General features: G+C 48.3%; 1 protein-coding gene across 6 annotated transcripts in view; it reads right to left on the minus strand.

Moving 5' to 3' along the window:
- QRICH1 (glutamine rich 1) overlaps positions 1–10,047 on the minus strand; it is a 64,393-nt gene extending 54,346 nt beyond the window's left edge. The window contains exons 1-2 of one of the 6 annotated variants that reach the window (XM_003818386.8): positions 9,617–10,002; positions 8,103–8,162 (exon numbers count right to left, since the gene is read on the minus strand). The gene's annotated coding sequence lies outside the window, so the exon portion shown is untranslated. Of the gene's footprint in view, positions 1–8,102; positions 8,163–8,267; positions 9,508–9,616 lie in introns of those variants that run through there. The other 5 variants (XM_055109926.3, XM_008971682.6, XM_003818387.5 and 2 more) reach the window with 5 other exon arrangements.
- Between the last annotated feature and the right edge of the window lie 1,296 nt (positions 10,048–11,343).

The raw sequence follows: 11,343 nt of genomic DNA on the forward strand, positions 1-11,343 counted from the left end.
AAACCTCCGCCTCCTGGGTTCAAGCAATTCTCCTGCTTCAGCCTCCAAAGTGGCTGGGATTACGGGCACCCGCCACCATGCCCAGCTAATTTTTGTATTTTAGTAGAGACGGGATTTCGCCATGTTGGTCAGGATGTTCTCAAACTCCTGACCTCAAGCGATCCACAGCATCGGTCTCCCAAAGTGCTAGGATTACAGGGGTGAGCCATCACATCCAGCCAAGATTGTGAGACCACCCTGGCCAACATGGTGAAACCCCATCTCCACTAAAAATACAAAAACTAACTGGGCATGGTGGCAGCCACCCGTAATCCCAGCTACTCTAGAGGCTGAGGCAGGAGAATTGCTTGAATCCGGGAGGCGGAGGTTGTAGTGAGCTGAGACTGCGCCACTGCACTTCAGCCTGGGCAAAGAGTGAGACTCCACCTCAAAAAACGAAAAAAAGGAATGCTAACAGTAGTTATGCCTAGATGATGGAACCACAGAGTATTTAAGTTTCTTCTGTTAAACACTCTTCTGAATTTTCCACAAGTGGTATTAATCTAAGGCTCACGCCTGTAATCCCAGCACTTTCCGAGGCAGGCGGATCACCAGATCAGGAGATCAAGACCATCCTGGCTATCACGGTGAAACCCCGTCTCTACTAAAAATACAAAAAAATTAGCCGGGTGTGGTGTTGGGCGCCTGTAGTCCCAGCTACTCGGGAGGCTGAGGCAGGAGAATGGTGTGAATCCGGGAGGTGGAGCTTGCAGTGAGCCAAGATCGTGCCACTGCACTCCAGCCTGGGCGACAGAGCAAGACTCCGTCTCAAAAAAAAAAAAAAAAAATCACCTTTTTCTACACAGTGGCTATAGAGTAGTAACGGTAACAGACACATAATTCTGGCTGATCATAGTATGATTTTCTTTCAAAATCTGAAAGAAACTAAACCGGCCGAAAGAGGTGGCTCATGCCTGTAATCCCAGCATTTTGGGAGGCCGAGGCAGGCGGATCACCAGGTCAGGAGATCGAGACCATCCTGGCTATCACGGTGAAACCCCATCTCTACTAAAAATACAAGTGGTTATAGTGTAGTAATGGTAACAGACACGTAATTCTGGTTGATTATAGTATGATTTTCTTTCAAAATCTGAAAGAAACTAAACCGGCCGAACGAGGTGGCTCATACCTGTAATCCCAGCACTTTGGGAGGCCGAGGTGGGTGGATCACCTGAGGTCAGTAGTTTGAGACCAGCCTGACCAACATGATGAAACCCCGCCTCTACTAAAAATACAAAAAAAATTAGCCAGGTGTGGTGACACGTGCCTGTAATCCCAGCTACTCGGAAGGCTGAGACAGGAGAATCGCTTGAACCTAGGAGGTGGAGGTTGCAGTGAGCCAAGACCATGCCACTGCACTCCGGCCTGGGCAACAAGGGCAAAACTCCATCTCAAAAAAAAAAAAAAAGAAAAAGAAACTAAACCATAAAATACCAAAAACTTATACAAAATAATGAAGACTTAACTTCAAGATGCTGCACATAAGACACAAAAGTTGAGCCTTCGTAATAAAGAGAAATGGAGAAACTTCTAAAAGAGACAAAAGATTCTTAATTAGCTCCAAGTAAAAGACTTAGTGAGAAGCAATAAAGAAATTAATTAAAGTATTTCTGAAAAACATGCAGCCATGAGGATATTTGAGTGTTCCCAATTTCTGGGACTCTGATGAGACTAATAATGAAAAAAGAAAATACTCTAATGCTCTTGGGGTGTATGAGGTCTGTAAACAAGCATCTACTTCTAAATGCTTTTAAATATAGCTGCATTGTAAAAAATAAATAAATAAATAACAATAAAGGAAAGCCAGCCCTCCCTTAAACAGACCCTGGACATTTTTGCTGGTATAAAATCAAATTGTTCACTGGTATCTCCTCTGTATCTCCTTCTTTTTTTCTTTTTTTTTTTTTTGAGATGGAGTCTCACTCTGTCGCCCAGGCTGGAGTGCAATGGTGCGATCTCGGCTCACTGTAAGCTCCACCTCCTGGATTCACACCATTCTGCTGCCTCAGCCTCCCAAGTAGCTGGGACTACAGGCACCCACCACCACGCCCGGCTAATTTTTTTGTATTTTTAGTAGAGACGGGGTTTCGCCGTGTTAGCCAGGATGGTCTCGATCTCCTGACCTCGTGATCCTCAGCCTCCCAAAGCTGGGATTACAGGTGTGAGCCACTGCGCCTGGCTCCTCTGTATTTCCTCCTACTGGAGCTTAGCATAGTGCCTGATGCACAGCAATTCTTCACTACATGAGTTATTATTTTTATTATTTTATTATTAGAACATAAGATGGTACCATGGACAAAGGTTACTCCAAAACAACAATCTATTACATTTCTATAGGTCTGCTTGCTAATTTTTTTCTTTTTTCCGTTTAGGTACCAAGGGAAGATCTTATTGCAATCACCGTTTCTTGGGTTTCTTATCCCTGATACCTCTTTTGGGCCCCCTGTATGGCTCTGCAGAGTGAGTCTTCAATCCGTGATGGACTAAAAGAAGAAAGTCTGAACTGCCTCAGAACCTTACCTCTTCCTTGGGCTTTGAGGCCCCTCAAGGTTCACATCTACTCCAACAATGGCTCTTCATAGCTTAGTCCAGTTTGAATACATTCATATGGGGCCCGGTGCAGTGGCTCATGCTTGTAATCCCCAGCACTTTGGGAGGCTGAGGTGGGCGGATCACCTGAGGTTGGGAGTTCAAGACCAGTCTGGCCAACATGGTGAAATCCCATCTCTACCAAAAACACAAAAATTAGCCAGTCGTGGTGGTGGGCACCTGTAACCTCAGCTACTCGGGAGGCTGAGGCAGGAGAATCACTTGCACCCAGCAGCCAGAGGTTGCAGTGAGCCGAGATCGCGCCACTGCACTCCAGCCCGGGCAACAAGAGCAAAACTCTGTCTCAAAAAAATAAAATAAAATAGGCCAGGCACAGTGGCTCACGCCTATAATCCCAGCAGTTTGGGAGGCCGAGGCAGGCAGATCACAAGGAGTTTGAGACCAGCCTAGCTAATATGGTGAAACCCTGTCTCTACTAAAAATACAAAAATTAGCCAGGTGTGGTGCCTGTAGTCCCAGCTACTAGGGAAGCTGAGGCAGAATTACTTGAACCCGGGAGGCGAAGGTTGCAGTGAGCCGCGATCGCACCACTGCACTCCAGCCTGGGCAACAGAGCAAGACTCCATCTCAAAAAATAATAAGAAAAATAAATTTAAAAAAATAAAAATAAAAAAATAGGCCAGGTGCAGTGGCTCATGCCTGTAATCCCAGCACGCTGGAAGGCCGAGTCAGGCATATCACGAGGTCAGGAGTTCAAGACCAGCCTAGCCAACATGGTGAAACCCCATCTCTACTAAAAATACAAAAATTAGCCAGGCGGGGTACCATGCGCCTGTAGTCCCAGCTACTCGGGAGGCTGAGGCAGAAGAATTGCTTGAACTCAGGAGGCGGAGGTTCATCTCAAGAAAAAAAAAAAAAAAAAGAACAATGTCTTCTATGCTTCTTTGAAATAACTCCACATGTTTATAAGACAGACATGACTCCTTAAAATGGAAATTGATTTTTTTTCCATGTGAATATATTCATTTTATTTCATTTATTTTTTTTTTGAGACAGAGTCTCACTCTGTCACCCAGGCTGGAATGCAGTGGCACAATCTCGGCTCACTGCAAGCTCTGTCTCCCGGGTTCACGCCAGTCTCCTGCCTCAGCCTCCCGAGTTGCTGGGACCACAGGCGCCCGCCACCACATCCAGCTAATTTTTTTGTATTTTTTAGTAGAGAGAAAGTTTCACCGTGCTAGCCAGGATGGTCTTGATCTCCTGACCTCATGATCTGCCCGCCTCGGCCTCCCAAAGTGCTGGGATTACAGGCGTGAGCCACAGTGCCCGACCAGAATTGACGTATTTCTATTCTTTTGCCTGGGTTTTGTTTCTTTGTATTTTTATTTTTTTGAGACGAAGTCTCATTTTCTCACCCAGGATGGAGTGCGATGGCATCATCTCGGCTCAATGCAACCTCCGTTTCCCAGGTTCAAGCGGTTCTCCTGCCTTAAGCCTCCCTAGTAGCTTGAACTACAGGCGCACGCCACCCAGCCCAGCTAATTTTTTTGTATTTTTAGTAGAATCGGGGTTTCACCATATTGGCCAGGCTGTTCTCGAACTCCTGACCTCAGGTGATCCGGCCCCCCTCGACCTCCCAAAGTGCTGGGATTACATGCCTGAGCCACTGCACCAGGCTTTTGTCTGTTTGTGTTTTTTTTGTTTTTTTTTTTTTATGAGACAGGGTCTTGCTCCACTACCCAGGATAAAATGCAGTGGTGCATTCATAGATCCCTGCAGCCTCACACTCCTGGGCTCAAACAATCCTCCTGCCCCTGCCTCCCGAGTAGCTGGGACTACAGGTCCATGCTACCACATCCAGCTATTTTTATTTTTCTGTAGAAATGGGGTCTTGCCATCTTGCCCAGGCTGGTCTCCAACTCCTGGGCTCAAGCAATCCTCCCACCTTGGCCTCCCAAACTGCTGGGATTACAGGCATGAGGCACTGTGTTCCACCCATATTTCGATTTTTAAGGATACTAGCCAACTGCAGGGTTTGTGATAGAAGTTATCCCATTAGGCCACTTATATGCCCCATGCCAGAGGAGTCCCTGGTTTAGGGGCATTTTCATCACGGTTCTATTTTCTTTTCTTCTTTTCTTTTTTTTTTTGAAATGGAGTCTTGCTGTGTCCCCCAGCTTGGAGTGCAATGGTGCCCTCTCAGTTCACTGCAACCTCCGCCTACAGGTTCAAGCGATTCTCCTGCCTCATCTTCCCGAGTAGTTGGGATTACAGGCGCCCATCACCATGCCCTGCTAATTTTTGTATTTTTAGTAGAGACGGGATTTCACCATGTTGGCCAGGCTGGTCTGGAACTCCTGACCTTAGGTGATCCGCCCGCATTGGCCTCCTAAAGTGATGGGATTACAGGCATGAGCCACTGCACCCGGCCATGGTTCTATTTTCAATCAGGAAACTAAAATTTGTATTTTTCCCAAATATTGACGGATTGTAAACTAGCACAACCACTTGCATTATCTAGTGAAGCTGAAAATATCCATTCCACGAATCTGAGCAATTTTACCCATCAGTATATATGAAGTAACTTTTTTTTTTTAACAAGGGTACTTAATACAAGAATGTTCACAGCAGCATTGTTAACAGCCAAAACCTGGAAGCAACCCAGATATCTATCAATAGTGGAATAGATAAATACCTTATGGTGTATTCATACAACAGAATACTACATAAAAAATGGAAATGAACAGCTGCACACAATGTGAACAAATTTCAGAAACATTATGCTAAGACAACATAATACAGCATGACTCCATTTATACAAAACTCATAAGGAAAGAAATCTAAACTAGGTTAAGGGCTACGGAGATGGTAAATGTAAAAAGAAAAAGAATGTTATCACAGAATAACAGCTGTCTGTACGGCTTGAGAAGCTGTGATCAGGAAGGGACCCACGAAGGGTTCAGGGATACTGGCATTGTTTTATTTCTTGAAAAAGTAGTACTTTCGCCAGCATTTACTTTATAATTTGTCATTAAATTGTACAGAGATCGCCTAAATTTACATGGATGGATAAATATTTCACAAATTTTAAAATAAAGAAAAACATGGGCGGGCGCAGTGGCTCACGCCTGTAATCTCAGCACTTTGGGAGGCCAAGGTAGGCAGACCACGAGGTCAGGAGTTCAAGACCAGCCTGACCAACATAGTGAAACTCCGTCTCTACTACAAATACAAAAAATTAGCCGGACATCAGCCAGGCACAGTGGCTCACGCCTGTAATCCCAGCACTGTGGGAGGCCGAGGTGGGCGGATGCCGAGGTGGGCGGATCACGAGGTCAGGAGATCAAGACCATGCTGGCTAACACGGTGAAACCCCATCTCTACTAAAACTACAAAAAATTAGCCAGGCGTGGTGGCAGGCACCTGTAGTCCCAGCTACTCAGGAGGCTGAGGCAGGATAATGGCGTGAACCCAGAAGGCGGAGCTTGCAGTGAGCCGAGATCGTGCCACTGCACTCCAGCCTGGGCAGCAGAGCGAGACTACGTCTCAAAAAAAAAAAAAAAAAAAAAAAATTAGCCCAGCGTGGTGGCGGGCACCTGTGATTCCAGCTACTCCAGAGGCTGAGGCAGGAGAATTGCTTGAACCCGGAAGGTGGAGGTTGCAGTGAGCCGAAATCGCGCCACTGCACTCCAGCCTGGGCGACAAGAGTGAAACTCCATCTCAAAGAAAAAAAAAAAAGAGAAAAGAGAAAAAGAGAAAAATATTAGCCTTCTGACACAGCCACCATTTCTACCTACAGTTTTGCCCTGGCCTGAAGAGTGAGACCAAAGGAGCACTCCTTCCCTCTTTCAGCAAAGGAAGAAATTAATCTACCATTTCTTCATGCAGCCACATCAATTTAATAACAGAAATCACAATCTAATGTAATAACTAGGAAAAAATACAAAGGAAGCATTTAAGAGAAGTCTGAAGAGGACTTAAAACATCTGGAACAAAATGCAGTACAACAGAATAACAGAAAAGAACAGGAAATAGGCCAGGCGCCGTGGCTCACACCTGTAATCCCAGCACTTTGGGAGGCCAAGGTGGGAGGATCCCGAGGTCAGGAGATTGAGACCATCCTGGCTAACACAGTAAAACCCCATTTCTACTAAAAAATACAAAAAATGAGACAGGCATGGTGGCGGGAGCCTGCAGTCCCAGCTACTCCGGAGGCTGAGGCAGGAGAATGGCGTGAACCCAGGAGGCAGAGGTTGCAGTGAGCCAAGATTGCACCACAGCACTCCAGCCCCGGCAACAGAGCGAGACTCCGTCTCAAAAAATAATAATAATAAAAAGAAAAAGAAAAGAACAGGTATTCATGTAACACCTAATTCTAAGGCTAATTCAGAAATCAGAGACCCTTACAGATCGAGTAGCCATTTAAAAAGCAGACAAGAAAGAAATATGGCACATGAAGTATAAACCACAACTAATTAAACTAAAAGAAAGCATATCCAAAAAAAAAAAAAAAAAGCATATCCAAAGTAAGGAAAGACATCCCTGATTCTGAAGCTGCCTTAAAGAAAGGCAGCCACATCCAGAGCCCCTGACTTTGGTTACTTTCCTAGAGCAATTCAAATTTACAAGAAAATTAAACCACTATTTGATCTTTAGTTTGAAATGGCAACATAAGCTGGAGAGAGGATGTGGAACTGCAGAGGTTCTCGAAGAGTTATAGGAAATTCATCAGAGAGGACCCGAAGGAAGACATCTAATAAGTAAATCTTAGTTGACAAACTTGGAGAAAAAGTATTTATAAACACCAATTTAAAAGGAAGATCTCAAGCTTAATAGTTAAAAATAAAGATAACCCAGAACAAGCAAGCCTAAAAAATTAATCAAAATTTGGTCGGGCGCGGTGGCTCACGCCTGTAATCCCAGCACTTTGGGAGGCCGGGGGGGGGGGGGGCGGGGGGGTGTGTGGATCACGAGGTCAGGAGTTCGAGACCAGTCTGATCAACATGGTGAAACCCCGTCTATACTACAAATACAAAAAATTAGCCAGGTGTGGTGCTGCATGCCTGTAATCCCAGTTACTTGGGAAACTGAGGCAGGAGAATCGCTTCAACCAGGGAGGCGGAGGTTGCAGTGAGCCGAGATCACACCCCTGCACTCCAGCCTGGGTGACAGAGTGAGACTCCGTCTCAAAAAAAAAAAAAAAGTCAAAATTTTAAGTGTATCCTAGAAAAACTTTACAGCTTTTCTTTGAACCATTTAGGTCCTTTTAAAAGCTGAGCCTGCAAACGCTTAAATCTGCGGGTTCCACTGACTTATATCCTAAGAGGAGAAAACTGAGCAAGTAGCGAACTGTGGCTGAATTCAAAGATGCCGTTCTCCCACATCTTCATTTTACAGCACCTAATAGTTTCTGGAAGACAGCACCCAGAATTGACAGGATTTGTAATGCTTCAGTATTACCAGAAAAAAAACTGTGCACACATACTTCCAGGATATGAACAATTTTAACTCACCAGTCACCATGTTGCATGTATTTCTGCTGCTTGTCCTGAGTTCTTAAGACTTCTAATATTCTGAAGAAGATAGAACAAAAAAGTTCCTTCCATCCTCAGCCTCTTTTTATTAATTTTAACTTTGTTCTTAAAAACAATACAGTACATTAGAAAGAACTACCCCACCATTATCAAATTTGATGGCTGATTTTACTTCCTCTTAGCTTCCTTTTCCTTAAGCTTAATTGAGCAAGACTGTAAATCAAACTAGCAGATGTTTTGTATTAGAAAAAAGAGGTGCCTATTTCTCTAGAACAAACCAAAACACAGCGGCAGGGTCAAAAAAAAGAGCTGAAAAGGACTGAAATCCTACACCAAAAGTGACTTTTACAGTGATACACTATCAGATTTTAGTAATTTCTGCTGGGATTTCTGCAATTTCAAAAAAGGTAAAGCACTGATTCTCAGGTTGTTCCATTTTGTTTAAGGCCAACTTTTTGGCTGAGGCAAAGGTGGGCCCTTAATAGACTAAAGTAAGCCCCTCCCACTTACGCAAAAGAAAAGCTGCGTTTAAGGATTTAAACTGGCATTTTAGACCTCGGAGTTCACATGGGCCACATAAGCGAATTCCCTTCCGGAGCGCACAGAGGTGACGTGTATGAATTACGCTTATGGACGTATTAGTTTCTAATGAAAGATAAGCAGGTACCACTCAAGGGCCTTCTAATATTAACCTTCCCTGCCCGGCACAAAGCCCAGTACAAGGTGAGGAAATCCGAAGGGGCTCACTGCCCTCTCAAGCCAAGAGGGCTTGGTTTCCGAAGCAGAGAAACACCCTACCCAAGCACCCACACCGTACGTGGGCCTCAAGTAACGGCATTCTTCGAGGAGAACGGGCAATCTCGCCCCCCTCACAGAGGAGCGGAACCGCAAGCCAGACAGCAAAGCTGGTTGGTTTCTCTCCAGGCCGAGGCCACGGATGCCCGGGAACGTCACCAGACCAGAAAGGACCCAATCCTCAACCTTCCCAGCGCAACGAGCCGCGGCCGGCCCTCTGCTCAGCAGAAGCCTCCTGCGCGCTCTCGAGGCAGCACCGCCACCCGACATCAGAGCGCGCGCCCCAAAACTGGGGGTCGTGACAGGCGCGCGCTCCAGAAAGCCGCGGTTGCCCACGGGCCACAGCTCCTAGAGCAGAGATATCCGGGCCGGGAACGCGCACGTCGGCGGCCACGCGCACCGAGAGCCGCACAGCGCGCGCGCGCGCGCGCGTAAAAACAGGCTCAGCCGCGCGCCCGCACCGGCGCGCCATCTCGCGCCGCGCCCACCCAAATCCCCGGGCCACCCCTCCCCCATCCACAGGGCGGGGTGCGCGAGCCCAGGAACGTTTTCGGCTCCGGAGCCGCCCCGAACTCTCCAGGGCCCAGCGGTAGCGGCCCGCCCGCCCCCGCCCGCCCCCGCCCGCCGTTGTGTGGGGTGGGCCCCCCCGTCTCAGGCCTACAGCCTCGCCGCATCCCCACCCGCACTGGAGCCCTCACCCGGCGACGTCACCGCCGCCGCCGCCTCCGCTGCACCCGCCGGCCCCGCCGCACCGCCAGGGACCCTGGTTCTGCCGTCGTCGCTCCAAGACCGACAGGGTTTTCTCCTCACAGCTCCCTGGGCGCCATCTTACATTCAACCCTCACAGCCAATAGGAGCCGATTGCTCCTCTCGCGATAATCGGGGCGTCGGATCCCGCGAGATCTGGGACTGCCTACCGGCCAGAATTAAAGTGAACGCTTCAGGAGGGGAAGGTGGCCGCGCTTCTGGCCGCTAGAGTGGATAGTGGATCCTAGGGTATGGAGCGGCTCGCTCCGCCCATGGACGCCTCTCCATGTGGGGCGGAGCTAGGGCCGTGGCTTGGCCTAGTAGTGGAGTCTCGGAAGGATAGGGCTCCAAGCTAGCTCTTTGGACCCACCTTCCGTCGCCCGCCAGAGCCTCCTTTGGTCTAGCACCCCCACGCGGGGCGGGGCCTGGCCGGGCTCGGCCTCTCGCTTAAGGTGGAGCCCACAAACTTCTGTCCTGGGCCTGGCGTCCCCAGCCGTGCCCTGCCTGGGAAGCCTCTAGGTTGCTCACCTCCTGGAGGAGTCAGCATCTGGTACTCCCGCTGTCTGCTGCCATCTGAGTTCAGCCTTCCGCAGTTGGGTCCACCTTAAAGCGGGCCCCCGGGTAGCCTAGTGTTTGTATACAGGGAAAATGTGGAAGGCGTTAAAGCTGCAGGCACACTCGGGCCTCAGCAGCCTACACTGCCCCCAGAGGGCTTCCAGCCTGCTGTAGACTCTTTGCCTCGGAGCTTTTGCCCTTGTTCCTCTTATCCTGGCAAACTCCCCGTAGTCTTTCGTGATTCCCTTCAGAAGTCACTTCGTTAGAGTAATGTTTTCTGAGGCCCAGGCTGGGTCAGGAACCTCTTCCAGTCTTGCACAGGCCCCAGGGAGACCTCTCCCATACAGTGCTTGGTCACCCATTTCCCCTCCCGTGAACTTGGAAGGCCACCACAGCACGTATGCCCCATCTCACTTTGCCTGGCACGTAGTAGGCACTCAAAAATTATATGCCGAATGGGCCGGGCACGGTGGCTGAAGTCTGTAATCCCAACACTTTGGGAGACCGAGGCGGGTGAATCACCTGAGGTCAGGAGTTTGAGACCAGCCTGGCCAACATGGTGAAACCCCGTCTCTACTAAAAATACAAAATTAGCCGAGTGTGGTGGTGCATGCCTGTGATCCCAGCTACTTAAGAGGCTGAGGCAGGAAAACTGCTTGAACCTGGGAGGCAGAGGTTGCAGTGAGCTGATATCACGCCATTGCACTGCAGCTTGGGGGACAAGAGTGAGACTCCGTCTCAAAAATAAAAAAGAATTATAGGCTGATTGGGTGCAGTGGCTCACGCCTGCAATCCCAGCACTTTGGGAGGCCGAGGCGGGCGGATCACCTGGGGTCAGGAGTTCCAGACCAGTCTGGCCAATTTGGCAAAACCCCGTCTCTACTGAAATTACAAAAATTATTCAGGAGTGGTGGCGCCCGCCTGTAATCCCAGCTACTTGGGAGGCTGAGGCACGAGAATCGCTTGAACCCGGGAGGCAGAGGTTGCAGTGAGCCAAGATTGAGCCACTGCACTCCAGCCTGGGCTAGAGTGGAACTCCGTATCAAAAAAAAAAAAAAAAAAAAAAATTATATGCTGAATGATCAGACTGGGAGCTAGGCCTCTCCACACCAGCAGAAACAAA

The sequence above is a fragment of the Pan paniscus genome, chromosome 2 (assembly GCF_029289425.2).
Source record: "Pan paniscus chromosome 2, NHGRI_mPanPan1-v2.0_pri, whole genome shotgun sequence".
Taxonomy (NCBI): Eukaryota; Metazoa; Chordata; class Mammalia; order Primates; family Hominidae; genus Pan; species Pan paniscus.